Source organism: Lepidochelys kempii, chromosome 3 (genome assembly GCF_965140285.1).
Source record: "Lepidochelys kempii isolate rLepKem1 chromosome 3, rLepKem1.hap1, whole genome shotgun sequence".
NCBI classification, from domain to species: domain Eukaryota; kingdom Metazoa; phylum Chordata; order Testudines; family Cheloniidae; genus Lepidochelys; species Lepidochelys kempii.
In genome coordinates, this window is record NC_136382.1 from 33,046,245 (window position 1) to 33,062,627 (window position 16,383).

The 16,383-nt window shown below is 41.7% G+C and overlaps 1 protein-coding gene across 7 annotated transcripts in view; it reads left to right on the top strand.

Moving 5' to 3' along the window:
- Positions 1-3,587: 3,587 nt before the first annotated feature.
- Positions 3,588-16,383, top strand: part of KIDINS220 (kinase D interacting substrate 220) — a 158,712-nt gene continuing 145,916 nt past the window's right edge. For all 7 annotated transcript variants that reach the window (XM_073336072.2, XM_073336073.2, XM_073336074.2 and 4 more), the window contains exon 1: positions 3,588-3,917. The gene's annotated coding sequence lies outside the window, so the exon portion shown is untranslated. The remainder of the gene's footprint in view (positions 3,918-16,383) is intronic.

Consider the following 16,383-nt stretch of genomic DNA (forward strand, 5'->3'; position numbering starts at 1 on the left):
TGGGCTTTCCTTCTCTGACGTCTTCACCAGTTATCCCTATATTGGGCTACTGTCTCCCAGGGTGTGGTTTTGAAGCCAAATCTCTTGGGATTTTTTCTTGAGGGTGTCTTTAAAGTCTTTCTTTTGGCCTCCCCGTTTCCTTCCTCCCTTTGGTGAGTTGGACATACAACAATTGTTTTGAGAAGCGTACACCAGGCACTGAATTTAACCCTCTGTTAAGGTTACCTTTTTATAAGTACCTGTGGGCTTTTGACACCTGCCTGCTCTGAACCTAGTTTAAAGCCCTCCTCACTAGGTTGGTGAGTTGGTGTGTGTGATAAATGGGGGGGGAGGTGCAAAGCTCCCTTTTATGGACACCAAGCCAGTAGCTATAAAATCCCTCTTAGTAGCTGTTCTCTAATTGCTCAACTGCAAACTGTTAAAAAGTCTCACTGCTATGCATAGGTAAAAGGAAGTGAGTGGGCACCTGGCCAAAAGAGCCAATGGGAAGGCTAGAACTTTTTAAAATTGAAACAAGAATCCCCTTTTGTCTGTCTGTTGTTGTTCTTGAGGAGAGGCAGACAGGGAGCAGTTATGCTGAGAAGCTCAGCCAGGTATGAAAAATCATCAGTATCATACCTAGAAACTACTCATCTAAAACCTCAGATATGTAAGTAGATCAGGAAATGTCTAGAAAGACATGATTAGGTTTATTCCTTTTATTTCTTTAGGGCTTGTGGATTTCTCTGTGCTAACCCCAGGTGCTTTTGTTTTGCTTGTCACATCTAAGCTGGTCCTCAAGAGAGCTATTATTGATGTTTAATCCTTGTAATTGTTTTTTTTTTTAAATCTAGCAAAAATTCCTTCTTTTTTTCTCTCTCTCAGCTCTTCCCCGGAGAGGGGGTGAAAGGACTTGAGGGTACCCCACAGGATGGAATTACCAAGTAAAGCCCTTCCTTGTCTCTCAAAGGGTTTCTGCACTTGAGTGGTGGCAGCATCTACCAATCCAAGGTTAGAGAAAAGCTGTAACCTTGGGAGTTTAATACAAGTGTGGAGTGGCAAGTATTAATTTTTTAGAGTCCTTGTGGGCCCCGCCACCTTCTGCACTCAAAGTGTCAGAGTGGGGAATCAGCCTTAAGTGTGAGAAGATGCTCTTCCCATTCTTAGTTAGGCGGACCCCATCTCTTGCCAGCAATCCTCATTGCCAGAACAGCATCCTTGGTCAAGGAAGCCAAAGCCCTCCTGCTGACACCATCTGTGCAACCATGTATTCATCCCCAGGATGCGTGTGTGAGCAAGATAACAGTTCCAAACTGAGACAAAGCAAATGCATCTCAAGGAGAGGGGTAAGAAATGAAACCACACATTTTTGTTTGTGAGTTTATGAGATTGATTGATTTTGTTGCCACTGTTTCTGCTCTCGGATTTTCCTGCCAGCCTCTTCGTAGTTTGCTTGTGTTGTAAGGGTTATTTTACTGGATCCAATCATTTATCAGCTCTGGTTGGGACTGGAGAGAGGTGTTTGGTTTCTTTAATATTGTTTTCATAAGTATTTAACATCTTGGCCTTTTGTTTGAAGGGACTAGATAGATGCCAAACATTTAAACTAATGTTTAATTTTCAAGCTCTGAAAAGGGTTGGTTTTTTTTTAAATTTTTTTTTGCTGGGCTGTTTTTTTAAAGGATGGTTAACATAGTGTTATTGCAAGTGAGCTATACATCTTTCACAAGGTCCTGGATTTGAGACTCAGTCCTTCATTCCCTTCCTCTCTCCCACACATGCATATGTGTGCACACACAAACTATCAAAGCAACTTGCTTGTAGTCAGATGGTAGAACCTCTGAAGAGGTGGAGTTCCATATCACATTGCTTGAATCAGGTTGTAGACTGAGTTGGATCCTTTCCCAGTTTTTCTGTTTGTGTTCAACCCCTGCCCCCAAACTTAATTTTAACATATGCAACATAAACTTCAAATATAAATCCTTGATGGGGGGGAAGAGGAGGTAAATGTGCTGGGTGAAAGAATTTTTTGGGTTTTTGTGGACCATATCCCCCACTGCACTAGTTTACAAGCATTAATATTTATCATACTATATTTATAAACACCATAAGGGTATGGTAAATGGTACTTTACAAACTCTGAAAACATCCCTAGCCTGAGCAGCTAGCAATCTAGCTCAGACAAATGTACACTGGATGACATAACAAATTCAAGATGATGTTGGGACGTCTGTTGAGATTAATGTTTAAGGTTTTACCAAAAAACTGGATTTGAAGGAGGAGAAGGATGATGCTTAGGGTTGAAATTCTGGCCCCACTGGAATTCAGTGGAAGTCTGGCATTGACTTCAACAGTGCCTCTGTGTGAGGCAAGGGACAGCTGTTCCACGAGTAGGTGATAGCATAAGAGTGAGGCAGGGCTGGAGGAGTATTGAGAGCAAAAGAGATCAGAAAATATATATAGGTAGGACAAAGTTGTGAAGAACCTAGAGGATGAGGACAAATTGGAAAAAGATGGGAACCTTGTGAAGGGACTTAAAAATGGGGGTGGCGGTAGTGAAGTTGGAGATGATTTTAGAAGCAACATTTTTGATAAACTACAGAAGTAATATGTGCAGAAGGCTAAAATCAATAACTTTCTGCATAGCATCACCAAGTCCTCCAGCTACTTAGATTCAGACAAACAATGGAACACTTTGAATTGTGAAAAGAGCTAATTATGTCTGGGAAATGTTTGAAACTCCATAAAGCTCAGGAGGTTTACACAAGAGAGAGGGTACACTAATGGAACTACTTATTGGATAAAATCTTGTGGGTGTTTCAAGAATCATGACCTGGCACTGACGCTCTTCAGCACAGGGAGCTGGTTATCTTGCCTTTGTTTGTAAACCCTTAGGTGCACCTCACTTCTCAGATGACCACTGCTAGCTGAACGCTCAGAAATAACAATGGCTTTTGCTCTTAAAATGTTTGAGTTCAAGCTCATTTAAATGAATTCACAGTGAGGCGCATCTCCCTTGTGAATTTAGATTACTGAGCTGAGCACAACGACTGCAGCTTTCTTTTCTGGCGATTTCAAGACAAAAGTAATCAGGTCTGTATTTATACATGCTCAGAATCCCTATCGTGGGGGGTGCACAAGTTGACTGGCTATATTCAGTCTTGTAGCATCAGCTGGGCTTGAGACAAGATTGCAGTTGCAGTCCCTGCTGCAGGGACTCCTCTAGCCCCAGACACCACGGTGAGAGGCGTGCGGTGGAAGAACCCGTTCGTTAAAATAACGTCTGACAACCACCCCAGGGCACAGTGGTCAGAGCTCGGTCTTCTGGGGCGGGCAGCGCCTCAGCCCGCCTGCTGCCGGCACACACACCGACTTGCTTATCTCACTAGCCCTCTCAGCAGCCAAACGACACGCTCCTGCTGCTGGGACCGCTGAGGCCGGGAACATTTAGCAGCCGGGCAAATCCCGCCGCTCAGCCCAGGGACCAGCGGCCACGGCCCGGTGGGTGCAGCCTGAGGCCAGCGGTGGCGCTGGCGCAGAACTCCGAGCGGGGCGCCCGCAGGCAGGTTTCTCAGCCGGCAGATGCTGAGGCGGAGTCTGCTGAAGGAGGAATCGCTTAGAGGAGAAGGGGAGGCTGCTGGGTTCCCGCTGCCCCCGCGGGGGTTCGAACCCCGCCCCTCCGGCTCCGAGTCTGGCACTAACGGCTAAGCCAGCCGCCTTCCTGGCATCCCCCGCCCCTCCTGTGCCCAAGGCGACGGGAGGGCTCACGTGACCGGCTCCGAGGAGGGAGTGGGGGGGACAAGGAGGAGGCAAGATGGCCGCCGCCGCTGCCGGGTGCAAGTGAGGAGCCCTTGGAGCTGCCACCCCCGCCGCCGCCTCGGCAGAATCTCCCAGGACCGGAGAGGCCGCCCGCGGGGGTCGAGTCCCGCCGGCTAAGGGTAAATAGCGGGAGAGCGCGGAGCTGTCACACAAAGGGCGCGACGGAGCCGCCTTGACCCCGTCTGCGGCCGGACGCTGGGTAACGTCCCTGCCCCGTGTGCCGCTCGCTGCCTGGGTTGGGCCGGGCGGCGGTGAGCCTGTCCAGAGAGAGGCACCGCCGGCCTGCTCTGTCCCTCCCGCTCCCTCAGCCGCGCTGGGGGGTCGCGCGTGTGTGTAGGGCAAGGCAGAGCGCTGCCCGGGCCCATGAAAGGGCCCGTCCTTGGTCCATTTACACCCCTGTGCAGTGAATTTTCATTTATACCCTTCCACCACCACCCCTGTGTAGGGAATTTTCATTTACACTCCTCCACCACACGCGCTTGCCCATGCACAAGCACACATTTAATGAACAGCTCATGGGACACTACAATCATGAACAAGCACGGCTGTCAGCCACACTAGAGCATCTGTCTTCTAATTTTTTTTTTTTTCATTATTGCTAATGTGCGAAGACAAACATGGTCTTGATGCAAGGTATAACTCTCTGTCAAACCTCCTTACTCATGCCATGTTGCAGAAAATTTTAAAAAAATAAGCTGCAGAGCAGATGGAAAGACAACATAACAAGAGGAAAGGGAATTGCTCTTCAAATCCAAAAGCCATATAAAAAAGCAAAAGTAATTAATTATTGATTTACTGGGTAGATGCTTTTTAAATGTCTAAAATATATTTGAGAGACGGGGTGAGGTAATATCTTTTATTGGACCAACTTCAAGAATGTTAACATCTGTTAGGCAAGTAATATAATTTTTTTTTAAAGGGTTAAACGTGTTCACATTATAGAGACAGTGTCATTTGAAGGAGCCATTGAAGTGAATTCATAGATTATAGCATATATGAAATACTATAATCTAACAAAATTTTCTGCTTTACAGATTGTTAGTAGTATAAATATGAGAAATTAAGAAGTCTCTGTCTTTTTGAAATCTCATTACATGATAAAAAGAAGTGAGTTAACAGTAAACATGTAAAGATGGGAAACTGACAAGGAAACTGCAGCCAGGAGTTAGTCTGAAACACAGATAGCACAAGATGCACTAGGTGACACATAGTGGTAATTTAGGTTCCAATCCAGTAAATGTATCACTGCGGGTAGACTCCGTGTTGGCATGAAGCACCGGTGAATTCACTGGGGCTCCATGTAAGCACAGAGGTTTGCCCATATGGATCAGTTGGAAAGATGGGGGTCTTGGTGCAGTTATTTTTCATGGTGAATAAACCTGTTCATACATACAAGATAAGAATTAAAACAATTTTTAAAAACCTTAGATCTTTAGATTTTAATATATTTCATTTTAATTTTGTTTGATTATCTTCAGTAATTGTTGTCAGAATAGCTGTAAATGTCAATATTTTTGCATTCTCTAGATTGTTTTGTTGGCAGTTGGAGTCAGAGTTGAACGCTTTGTTTTTCTTGTTAATTTAAAAGTTTATGGACTTGTCATTAACGCTATATGGGATATGTGTATGATGAGTAGTGTTAACGTTGCAAGCTAACAAATGATAAAATACACTAGTGGAATATGGTATAGACTCAGTGTTCGCTTTTTTACCAGAGCAGAAAGTAATCTGAGCTATTACTGTACAAAATAGCGGAATGGTTGGGTATCAGAAATTAGGTCATTGGTTCTGTGTGTAGACAAAGAATTGTACATATAGTTGTTTCCTATATTCATAGATCATATATCTTTTTCTATGAGTATTTCTTCCCCATTGCACATCTGAGGCATGAGTGTAGATTTTAGTAACTATGTACTATAAAATGCACTGTCTGTTTAAGGAGTCAACTAGGCATTTATTATTAGTAAAGAAAAAGATCTTAGCAGTAACATGTTGGGAATGAAAAGATGAGAGCAGAAATCCATGAAACGAGAAAGGCGTAGTGAGTGAGTCAAGGCAAGACATAACCCATGCATGAATCCAGTGCTGGTTAGGATGGAGAGGAATGATCTTATCTTTTGGCTGAATATCATGGGAAAACTTCCTGAAGAGAGACTATTCCAAAGTCTAATAAGCACTATGTTGCTTGGCAGGCTAAAATCTGGTCAAAATATTAGAAAATTTACTACAGACAACTATCTTGTTCTGGCAGGGAGATGAGATGCTTCCATCATTAGGTCCTATGATCTTGAATGAGGCTGATTTGTTTTTCTTGGGAAAAAAAACCCCCAAAACAGCCAAATGGGAAAGTCATGATTTTTACATAAGAACGGCTATACTGGGTCAGACCAAAGGTCTGTCTAGCCCAGTATCCTGTTTTCTGACAGTGGCCAATGCCACTTGCCCCAGAGGGAATTAACAGAACAGGTAATCATCAAGTTATCCATCCTCTGTTGCCCATTCTCAGTTTCTGGCAAATAGAGGCTAGGGACACCATCCCCGCCCATCCTGGCTAATAGCCATTGATGGACTTATCCTCCATGTATTTATCGAGTTCTTTTTTGAATCCTGCTATAGTCTTAGCCTAGCAAGAAGTTCCGCATGTTGAGTGTGCATTGTGTGAAAAAATACTTCTTTTTGTTTGTTTTATACTTGCTGCCTATTAATTTCATTTGGTGACCCCTAGTTTTTCTGTTATGAGAAGGAGTAAATAACACTTCCTTATGCACTTTCTCTATACCAGTCATGATTTTATAGACCTCAATCATATCTCCCCTTAGCCATCTCTTTTCCAAGCTGAAAAGTCCCAGTCTTATTAATCTCTCCTAATACGGAAGCCGTTCCATACCCTGAATCATTTTTGTTACCCTTTTCTGAACTTTTTCCAAGCCCAATATATCTTTTTTGAGATGGGACGATCACATCTGCATGAGTACTCAAGAGGTGGGCATACTATGGATTTATATAGAGGCAATCTGATATTTTCTGTCTTATTATCTATCCCTTTCTTAATGATTCCCAACATTCTGTTCACTTTTTTGACTGCCGCTGCACATTGAGTGGATGTTTTCAGTGAACTATCCACAATGATGCCAAGATCTTTCTTGAGTGGTAACAGCTAATTTAGACCCCATCATTTTATATGTATAGTTGGAATTATGTTTTCCCATGTGCATTACTTCGCATTTATCAATACTTCGCATTATTACTTTGCATTTCATCTGCCATTTTATTGCCCAGTCACTCAGTTTTGTGAGATCCTTTTGTAGCTCTTTGGAATCTGCTTGGGACTTAACTATCTTGAGTAGTTTTGTATCATCTGCAAATTTTGCCACGTCACTGTTTACCCTTTTTTCCAGATCATTTATGAATATGTTGAATAGGACTTGGCCCACTATAGACCTCTGGGAGACATCACTCCTTATCTCTCTCCATTCTGAAAACAGACCATTTATTCCTACCCTTTGTTTCCTATCTAGCCAGTTACCAATCCATGAGAGGACCTTCCCTCTTATCCCATGACTGCTTACTTTGCTTAAAAGCTTTTGGTGAGGGACCTTGTCAAAGGCTTTCTGAAAATCTAAGTACTCTATATCCTGAATGTGATTTAGAGAATCATGTTGTCAGCAAGAAATATTGTGATAAGAACATTATTAAGCAGGCTTATTTTCTGGGCCACAGTTGGGTTCCACTTGGTGCAAAGATCACACACAATGGATTATTCTTCCTTACTACAGTCATTTGAGATAGTTCACATTGGTACTTTTGTTTGCTTTGAAACTTTATTTTTCTTTAAAAGAATTGTTTGAAACAGAAAATGACATATTATAGTAGTAATTACCATGCTTTTATTATGTAGAAGTTTTCAGTGTATTATAGGAAATAGGTAGTGCAATATTTTACTTAAATCCAAATGTATTGGATCAATCACTTGTTGGTCATCCACCAATATTTAAATTCTGTCTTAAGAGTGCAAGATTTTTCTGGCAAGATTTATGCTTTATAAACCCTTGTCACATACTGTTCATGGGTCTGTTATCTGCTAGATGTTTATTTTCTTTTAATGTTTGCTCTTTTTATTAAGCAGGGAAGTTAGACTTGTAAGGTAGTAATTACCACTTTTTAGCCTTTGTTTAAAATATATACTACATTTGCTTTGTTCCAGTCTTTTGATACCTTCCCAATTCTCAGTGACTCTTCAGAAATTTTTTGACTCTGACATGTAGTTTTTATAAAGGCTGTCTGATTTCTCCTTATTCCTTAACTGACTCATTCAAACATAGGGAGGAAAAAATGCTTTCAAATGCTGAGAAAAGATAACAATCAACATAGGGTATTAGTCAGGAGGGGAATTGAGACAAGGGGGAGATGATGCAGGAGAAAATTATTGAGGTGTTCTCACAAACATTCATCCTCCCTTTTCCTGAGGGCCAGAATTAGATCTCCCCAAGCCCTTGTCTTCAACCTCTTGTCCATCATTTGGCAGGAGAGCTGTATGAAAATTTGACTATAATTGGATGTTAATTAGAATTCTGACCAAAAAACTTATATTGGTCCTCAGGACCTACTGAAGTGTATTTAAAAGGAGGCAGCGCTTCTTACACATGGTACCTGCAACATTACCTAGTTAGATCATTCTTACTGTGATACAGTATTGGTTATTATAATACTCTGGTACTTCCTGGTGAAAATAGTTGCTGCTTTTCTATTCCATATGACCAGTTCAAGTTGAACCCTTTTTCTCCTTCCACTGTGTCAGGCAGTCCCTGCTCCAATATTAGCTATTCCTCTTCATCTATTAGACCCTCAGATGGGTTGGATACTATGTCAGTAAATCGTATTTGTTATCAATTGAATAACCATTAAATACATTAGGAGCAAGAGAAACATGAAGTAAAGTGTAGGTCCACTATTAGCATGGCAGGATAGCTAATAACTGTTGACATCAAGATGGCTGAGGTGTTTGATGCTGGTTTTGCTTTAGTCTTCACCAAAAAGTTTAATGGTGAGCAGATATGTAACACAATTACCATTAACAACCGGGGGAAAGAACACAAGTCAAAATAGTGAAAGAACAGGTTAAAGACTATTTAGATGAGTCGGATGTGTTCAAGTTGGAAGGTCCTGATAAAATTCATTCTAAGTACTTAAGGTACTGAAGCAATCTTGGAACCATTAGCAATTATCTTTGAAAACTCCTGGAGGATGGGTGAGGTCCCAGAAGACTGAAGAAGGGCAAATATAGTACCTATATTTAAAAAGAACAGAGAGGATCTGGGAAATTATAGACTGGTCAGCCTAACTTCAATGCATGGAAAGATACTGGAACAAATTATTAATCAATTTGTAAGCACCTAGAGGATAACGGGTTTATAAGGAATAGTCAGCATGGATTTGTCAAGAACAAATTATGCCAAACCAACCTAACATCCTTCTTTGACAGGGTTCTTGGCCTAATGAGTAGGGGGGAAGCACTAGACATGTTGTATTTTAATTTTTTTAAGGCTTTTCACACAGTCACATATGACATTGCCATAACTAAGAAACTAGGAAAATTTGGTCTAGGTGAAATTACTGTTAAGGTGGGTGAAAAACTGTACTCAAAGAGTAGTTATCAACGGTTTGCTGTCAAACTGGGAGGGCATGTCTGGTTGAGTACCACAGGGGGCAGTCTTTGGTCCAGTACTATTCAACATTTTCATTAATGACTTGGATAATGGATTGGAGAATATTTGCGGATGACACCAAGCTGGGAGGGGTTGCAAGCTCTACGGAGGACAGGATTAGAATTCAAAATGATCTTGACAAATTGGAGAAATGATTTGAAATCAACAAGACTGCCCGCTCAAAGGTGACCAAGAATGCTTCTTGGTTGCCCCCGGGCCCATTTTTGAGAGTCTGATGGGCTGCCTGCTGGGAGGAGGACATTATCTGAGGGTCCTGGTGCCATGGCATTAGATGCAACCTGCAGCTGCAGGAGTGTTGCTGCCTGCTGAATTAGGTGTGGCTGTAGTTCCTGCTGCTTTGCTACCAGCTCTTGGAGTAGCTGCTGCTGCTGTTGGGTCACTTGCTGTTGCTTCTGGGCAGTAGCTGACCCTGCTGTTGCTGGACTGCCTGCTGTTGTTGGCTCTCTTCTTGGGCCGATATGCTAGTACGTCTGCTGTCCTTCTAACAGGACTGGGCTGGTGCCTGCATTCTCCTTCAGTTATCACTGGGGGTGGGGTGGGATGGGGAAGGGATTTGCGTCAGAGTCCAGTGGTATCGGCCTGTGATGAGAGTCTGTGGGGCTGGGGGGTAGGGAAACCCAGGCCTGTCCTGCTTCATCAGGTTCCACCCCAGGCCCTGTGATTGGCACATTGGATATGTGACCTGGGGCGGATGCCACAAGCCTGCTCCCTGAGTCACTTTCTACCTGTTGCCAGGGGGGTTCTCCCTGACAGTGATTTGGAGGCCCGCTGTTTCTGGTCTCCATGGGGCGGCTCAGAAACAGGGTCTGGTCTGGGTAGTGTGGAGCTCCTCCGGCCTCTCTGCAGGAGCAAACAGTTTAGGATTTCTCCCTTACTCTGCCCGGCTTTGTGTCCTCCGTTTTGAACATGTCCAGCAGGTGCAGCTGGGTTGGGCCTTCTGGGCCCAGAGCTCCTCTTTAATCCTTGGTTCCTCAATGTGGGGCTTATACAGCCTATCACACGGATATGTAGGTTAGATATAAGGAAAAATTTACTTACTATAAGAGTACTTGAGCTCTGAAATAGGCTAACATAAGAGGTTGTGAAATCCCCATCGTTGGAGGTTTTTAGGAAGAGGTTGGAAAAACACCGTTCAGGGATGGTCTAAGTTTACTCGGTATAGCCTCAGTGCAGAGGGAAGGATTTGATCACTTCTGAGGTTCCTTTTAGCCCTACATTTTACTCTGATGCTATTATTGCAAAATATGGAATGATAGGGAAAAAATGTTTAAAATTAGACTAGGCAACTCAGACAGTAAATTGCAGTATTTTTTGGTAAAGCTCACATTTACTCTCAGTAAAAACAGCAATGATTTGCTGATTTACCAAAAATCTAGTCTATCTAAACTGCAAGAGCTCCTAAAACTAGCTGCACAGGTCCTGACAAACAAAACCTGTAAGCTTCTATTTACTCTCGCAATCCTACTCACACCAGTTTCAAATTCCATAGAGGGAAAAAAATGTTATTTCATGTTAACCTTTGCAGTCACTTAATATACTCTCTCACAGATCTCTCATGTTTTTAAGATCACGGATGAGTTTTGCCCATTTGGTTTCTCAACTTTGAATGAACTAGTTGAATCAGCTGAAATGATTTCAAAATATTTTCTCTGTACCTGCAGAAGAAGCTACTGAAGTCAAAAATAATTTGGTACTTCAACAAATTCTCCACTAGTTCAGTGGTTGGACTTTCTATAAAACGTTGACAGCACAGATTAACTGCTTGAATAGTAAGATTAGGCCTTAACATAGGTTGTCATAATTTCAAATTTAACATTAAGTAGGTTTATTTTAAAAATGAAAAATAAACATTTTTGATTTAAATAAATTATTTTTGTATAAAACTTGAATTTTATCCACTTGACTTCTCTATTCAAAATTTACAAAAGAAACCAAAATAAAACTATACAAAATTCAAAGAGCATAAAAACTACCTCTGTGTGAAATTCCATCCACACTGATTGACCTACTGCTTTTAGACTTAACAGGAATTTGTCACATTTTGAGCCCAATTTAGAATGCAATCCTAATTTATGTAGTTGCAACTGAGTGCCCCCATATTTACTTCAAAGAGACCTCAATCAGGAGGATCACTGCTCAATTGCAGTAGTTTACTGTACAGATGCTGATTGATCGCCTGCCTCAAAGAACTTACAAGAAAAAATGGCTAATGGAGGAAGAACAATTTAGAAATTAGGCTTAATCAGACTTTGAGGATTTTATTCCTAAAAGGAGAGTCTTAATTTTAAGGAGGTAATTATTTTTTGTCCGTGACATGTGGAAACCCTAAACAACAGTTTTACTGTGCTGTTAAGAAATGGTTTATTTCATGGTGCTTAGCATTTCAAAAAGTAAAACTTCAGAGTACATCTAACATAACAGATTTGTTTAAGCCACTGTTGATATTTTTTTTTTTGAGGACTGCAATGTCAGTTATTTAGCTATTTCCTGAAGGTTTAATTGATATCTGAGGGATAAAAATCTACATTAAATCAGAATGTTCACCAGTTGAATAATTTACAAGGCGGTGCATTTATCTACAGTGCAACAGGACTGTCTTTGCACTTTTGAAATGTGGAAGTCAGTGACATTAAGGGAAGAATCTTGCTTTCAGTAGGGGAGGTATGCTGAATACTGTGTTCCCTCATACTCACTGTAGAATTGCTAACTGAGAATTTGCTGATAAAATGTTGACCACAAATACGTAGTGTAATTTATTCTGAAAACGACAGGTTTCAGAGTAACAGCCGTGTTAGTCTGTATTCGCAAAAAGAAAAGGAGTACTTGTGGCACCTTAGAGACTAACCAATTTATTTGAGCATGAGCTTTCGTGAGCTGAGCTGTAGCTCATGAAAGCTCATGCTCAAATAAATTGGTTAGTCTCTAAGGTGCCACAAGTACTCCTTTTCTTTATTCTGAAAACATTCACCATTTTTTGCTAATACATTTTATTTTTTGCAACTTTTTTTGGTATAGAAATTTGTTCCTCTGGCAGAATGTTTTCAAGAAAATGTCAGAATAATAATATGTAGAAAATGACAGAGTAGAAGGCTAATCAGTAGACTTTAAAAAAAATAAATAGTAGTTTTGTTGGAATTACAAAATATAATTTTAAAAGTTTAATATTAACTGAAAAGTTTTGTGTTTGCAGTGCCTATTGTTGCAATGGTTGATAAATGTTACTGTGGCAGTCTTTTCCTTATTGGGCTATTAGGCCTTCATACAGCAAGGTACTTACCCCTTGTTTAACTTTAAGCATGTGAATATTCCATTTGGCATGGGATTAAGTACCTTGTGAATTAGAGCTGTAGTGCTAAAAACAGTGGATGGAAGTAATGTTTTACTTACGCCTAGTCTGCACGGTGGCAATGCTTTAACATGGCTTGTGTAGTCACGGCATTTTAAAAAACCACCTCCATGAGGGGCGTAGCTACCAGCGCTGGGGGCGTAGCTACCAGTGCTGGTGCACTGTCTACACTGGCGCTTTACAGTGCTGAAACTTGTAGTGCTCAGGGGTGTGTTTTTTTCACACCTCTGAGCAAGAAAGTTGAAGTGCTGTAAAGTGCCAGTATAGACAAGCCCTAATTCTGTTGATGCCTTTTATATGATTTTGTTTGGAGGGGATATCAAACCCCTTTGTATGTTGGCCACATCATAGCATGCTCAGGATGTGAACTTTAGATTGTCTGTATTGTTCCTCTTTGTGATACATTGTGGCAGCTGACTATGCATCCATAATTTCTTATAGGATGGAAAAAACTCACATTTCTGTTTTTCTCCTGTGACTGTCCGGCCCTCGTGGCAACAAAGCCACAAAAGCTGGTAGGAACCACTGCAGAAATGGCTGAAGCAGGGACTGCTGGACTGGGAGAAGGGAGGAGGGGAAAATGGGCCCCAACCAGGGCTACTCCAACACAGTCCATACCCAGAACTGTGCAGGGGAGACACTCCTTTCCCAAGCACTAGGAACCAACCTGCTATCTGGCCTTGAGAAAAGAAACTGCAGGCCCAAGCCAGCCAGAAACTAGCTGATAGGAGCAGCTAAAGGGGGGACTCCTATACACTGATCTCTGAGAAATTTCTGCAGTTTTGACCAAACTTACTCTGCCTTGTGCTGATTAACAATTTGCTCCAACTCCCATCTGCCCCCTCTCTAACAGTTTCTTAATTTCAGCCTCACTCCACACCTACCCCTCTTGCCCTTCTCTTTGCCCCTGCCCTAAGCTGCTCATCACCTTCTTTAATTTTAGCTTAAGATTTCCTAACTATCCCCTAACACAGATTTCAGAGTAGCAGCCGTGTTAGTCTGTATTCGCAAAAAGAAAAGGAGTACTTGTGGCACCTTAGAGACTAACCAATTTATTTGAGCATCCGATGAAGTGAGCTGCTTACGAAAGCTTATGCTCGAATAAATTGGTTAGTCTCTAAGGTGCCACAAGAACTCCTTTTCTTTTTCCCTAACACAGAGGTTCTCAACCTTTTTCTTTCTGAGGCCCCCCCCAAACATGCTATAAAAACTCCACAGCCCACCTGTACCACTATAACTGGTTTTTTGCATATAAATACCAAGGCCAGCATTAGGAGGTAGCAAGCAGGGCAATTGCCTGGGGCTCCATGCCACAGGGGCCCCCGCGAAGCTACATTGCTCAAGCTTTGGCTTCAGCCCCGGGTGGTGGAGCTCAGGGCCTTGGGCTTCAGCCCCATGCAGTGGGGCTTCAGCTTTCTACCCTGGGTTCCAACGAGATTAATGCTAGCCCTGCCTAGCAGCCCCCCAGTGGGCCCCAGACACCGGATTGAGAACCACTGCCCCAGAACACTACCTCCACAAGTGGAATTAACAGGATATTTGTCATCATCACATTGTTCATTGTGCTTGTATATTATACTCCTTTCACATACCCTGTGTCTGATATGTCTATTTAGATTGTGCATACTTTGGGGCAGAGACTATCTGCTTTCGTGCTTGTATAGAGCCTAGCACAATAGGGCCCATTATTATAACAATGGATGCTTATATATTAATTGTCCTGTTTGTCTGGAATGGATTGTAATTTTTAAATCATGTCTGTTGGAATTATTAATAATATAAATTTTTAATATTAATATGGGAGACCACCAGACACCAATTTAATCATTAATTCCTTTAAGAAGTCTAAAGACCAAATAGTGCTTTGTATAATTGCTCCAAACAGCCTAAAAATAAGCAGTCACTACATCCAGTACACTAACAAAGTATTCATAAGCATGTGATCAGTATACTCATAAATAGCCCAGACTTAGGAAAACTGTCTCATCCTAGTGTGCTCCAGCATGATGAGGTAGGGTCTGACAAAGAACCCACAAATTCGTAACAAGAGTTATACCCTTTAACAAACAAATGGCATAGCCAATTACCATTTTAGCTAACAAACCAATTTGAGACAGTTTCACCATCTTTATTTCCAGTTTTAATTTAGATAACATTTCCAACCTCCTTTCTCCCTAAGGTCTTTTCTTGTTGTCTCTTTTGCTGACCAACACCTTTTTTTTTGTTTGTTTGTTTGTTTTTTTGGACAGACCTGGTTTTAAATAGGCTTTACTTTTAAGATAACACTGATATGTGGTGTAGAAAGGTCTATGTTGGCTCCTTTTAAGACATTCTTGTTTTCTTATTTAAAACCATCTGTAGTCACCCCTATTAGTCAGAGTGAGGTAGTCTTTTTAGAAATTCCCCTTATCTCATTAGTTATTCTTTTAACCAGACATCTTCCCTGCTTCATTCTGTCTGGCTTTATAACTCATTATTTTTAAGTCCTTCCTTCTACTTGCTAGTCAGGGTCTTTCTTTACAACACACACACTGTGACGTTCCCCTCCAGTGTTATCCGGACTGGTGATCTGCTAGGTCACTTCCATCCTTGAATCTGGGAACCAGCCTTACCCTGCTCTGCTGTGAGAACCCCCACCCCTGGGCTGTTCACGCACAGCTTCTGGCATGTAAACTGCTCCTGGGATTGTGCAACTGAATGACACTAGCCAATATCTCCAGTCCCAGACACAACCCTAGGAACCTCTGTCTTGCAGTGCCCAGTTATGCCCACTGGCTGCTGCAAGCTTATATGAGTTTGTCAATTTAACAAAGAAATTGATATGTACTAGGCCTGTTATCCCAAGGGGAGCCTCTGACATGCTTCAAACCAAACACGCTGCTTCAGGTAGAATAAACAAACATATTTATTAACTATAAAGATAGATTTTAAATGATTGGTTTCAGAGTAGCAGCCGTGTTAGTCTGTATTCACAAAAAGAAAAGGAGTTACCCATTACCATAAACCCATTGTTTCATGTTCTCTATGTATATAAATCTTCTCACTGTATTTTCCACTTTATGCATCCGATGAAGTGAGCTGTAGCCCACGAAAGCTTATGCTTAAATAAATTTGTTAGTCTCTAAGGTGCCACAAGTACTCCTTTTCATTTTAAATGATTATAAGTCAAAACATAACAAGTCAGATTTGGTCAAATGAAATAAAAGCAAAATGCATTTTAAGCTGATCTTAACACTTTCCATGACCTTACAAACTTAGATGCTTCTCATCACAGGCTGGCTGGTTCCTCTTCAGCCAGGCTCTCCTCTTTCATCAGTGCTTCAGTCGCTTGGTGTGGTGTCTGTAGATATAGGTGAAAGAGAGAGGAAGAGCATGGCAAATGTCTCTCCCTTTTATCATGTCCTTTCTTTCCTCTTGGCTTTGCCCCCCCCTCACTCCCTTCAGAGTCAGGTGAGCATTACCTCATCGCAGTTCCAAACTGACCAGAGGAAGCGGGGTGACTCCCTTGAGAGT